Genomic DNA, 2489 nt, shown 5'->3' with positions numbered 1-2489 from the left:
TTCCCGATCTCAGGGGATGGGCTGGAGCTGTGGGGCGGGGCCGCTCCGGGACCACCGGGCCAGACCAGAGAGATACGGGCTGACCACAGTCAGTAGGTTGCTCCGTGGATGTGATGCCCCACCTACAATCGGACCCCTGGCTCTACTGTTTATCAGGGGGACGGAGATGGGACGTTTACCCGTGCCCCTCGCAGATTCAAGGCCTGGGGGTGGGGCGTCAGAATCGTGATCTGGGAGGGCTTCTGTGACGCCCAGAGCTCTGCTTGTGTTCCTGACCTGGTTTCATCCTCGAGACAGTGTGGGGAGGTCGGGGACAGCGTCTCAGTCTTTTGACAAGTACTTGCTGGACACTGATGCTGTCCCAGGCCCTGTTCTGGGTGCTGGAGATGCTGCCACCGGGAGCAGGGCAGTTAAAGGGCCACGTGCGTGGGGAGGTTATAGTCCAGTGGAGAAGCAGACGTTGAACAAGGAAACGGGTCAGCAAAGACGGTCACGTCTCTGTGGGAGAGTGTGCACTTGGGCTGTTTTCCGCCCCTCCCCCATCTATGCTCTTGGCCGTGTGACTTGAAACTTCTTCCCACCAAAGGGATAGAGTACATTTCTCTACCTCTTGACTTCAGGTCCCCAGCCCTTAAGGGGCTTTGTACCTTTCCGCACCTTCATCATGCTGTGGGACACACACGCCCTGGATTAGTCAGCTGATCCAAGAGAATGAGAGGCAGGTGGATCCAAGCTGACCAGCCAAGCCCCAGTCTGCGTGACGGTTGTTTTAAGGCACTGAGTTTAGCTGTTTGTCACGCAGCATATCACAGGCAATATCTAACCAATAAAACCAGTTACTGGTAGGTGCTATTATTAACCGAATTCCATAGGCAAGGAACCTGAAGCCCGAAGAGGTGAAGAGAGCTTCTTAATCTTACAGAGACAATGCGGCCGAGTCCAGACAAGAACCCAGCTGTCCCGACTCCAGCTTGGTGACTCATTCACTCAGCCCATTTTTGTTGAGCACCTACTATGTGCCTGTAATTGGGCCAGAAGCTAGAGACAGCACTGTGAAAAAGACATTCCTTCTGCAAGGAACCTCTGTTGAAAGGAAATTTCTCTTTTCTGAGCGTTTCAACAGAAGTCCAAGAATTGAGTCCCATCGCCCTGGGGTATATCCCTACCCTGAGCCGATCATGGCAGTGCCAGGACCAGGACGTGGGGCTCCGAGCTGCCAGGATAGATCACGTGTCCACTCCTTGCAGCTGGGGGAAGCAATGTCCCCATCCAAGATGGGGTCTGACAGTGGAGGAGAGGTGATTTTCCCAAGGAAAAAGCAGTGCTGTGAAACCTTAAGAAGGGGAAATTGATGCTGGGCGGATTAAAACCCAGTGATGTTCGCCCCAGCCTTCTGGGGTCCTGATAAAGACCTCCCAGCAGCTCTGTGATCCTAGGTGAAGTCCCCGCACGTCCGTGGTGGCTCCAGGCCTCCCCCCACCTCCAACACCCCTCATGGGAGCTCGTCCTGACTCTTGGGAGATCAGATGTGATTTATTCCTGGCATCTGTGCTGCCACTTGCTGCGAGGTGCTCTGCGGCAGAACAGTAAGTTACAGGGCCATTTATCTTGCTGGCGGCTTCTGATAAAATGAGCAGCCTGAGCAGACAGGGCCTTTAACGAACATGATCAGGGCTGTTCATTTGGAAACCAGGAGACCTTGAAATTGGCTCTAATTGAAGGGGTTAGCAGCGAGGGGTTTGGCTGGGTCTGTTGAGCATGGAGACACCCCACCTCTGGAAAGGTGGCAGTGGTGGGCAGGCCTGGCTTTGAGTCTTGGCCATGGCTCCATGTTTGACTTTGGGCAAGCTCTATGACCGCTTCCAGACTTTGTTCCCTCATCTGTAAAATGTAACGGTTAGCATTAGCTCAGTCATGTTGCAGTAACAAGCAACCCCAAATCTCATGGCTTAAAACAGCCAAAATTCATTTCTCACTCATGCTCTGTGGCTCTGATGGGTTGGCTGATGGCTCTTTTCCATACCTTCTCTCTGTGGGACCCAGATGGATGGAGCATCCTGTCTGCAATATGGACCATATCATGGGATGGGGCACGGGGCAAATTGTGCACTGGTTCTTAAAGCCTCTTCTCGAAGCTTTAGAAGCTTAAAGCCTCTTCAACGAAGTCACTTCCACTCACGTCGCGTTGGTCCAGGCAAGTCACATGGCAGTGCCTCACTTTGATGGACAGTTGGGAAAAGAGCAGAAAAATGTGACTGTTAGCAGGACAGCCAGAAGGGCTGGTATTTATCAGAGAGAGCCATTCTGCTGAGCCATCAGAGAAGTCAGGGCTTTTCCTCTCTCTTCTGGAGATGCTAATTATCTGACTTTAATCCATTATGCGTTTCCCGGCCAGCTTCGTCACCCGCCCCCACCTTTGCCAGGTCCCTCTGTCTGCTGTGAACTTCCACGTCTGCTGCTGAACATGAAAGCTGGTCGGTCTGGCATTC

The sequence above is a fragment of the Vicugna pacos genome, chromosome 32 (assembly GCF_048564905.1).
Source record: "Vicugna pacos chromosome 32, VicPac4, whole genome shotgun sequence".
NCBI classification, from domain to species: Eukaryota; Metazoa; Chordata; class Mammalia; order Artiodactyla; family Camelidae; genus Vicugna; species Vicugna pacos.
The sequence above is the reverse complement of the archived record's forward strand: the minus strand, read 5'-3'. Positions refer to the sequence as shown.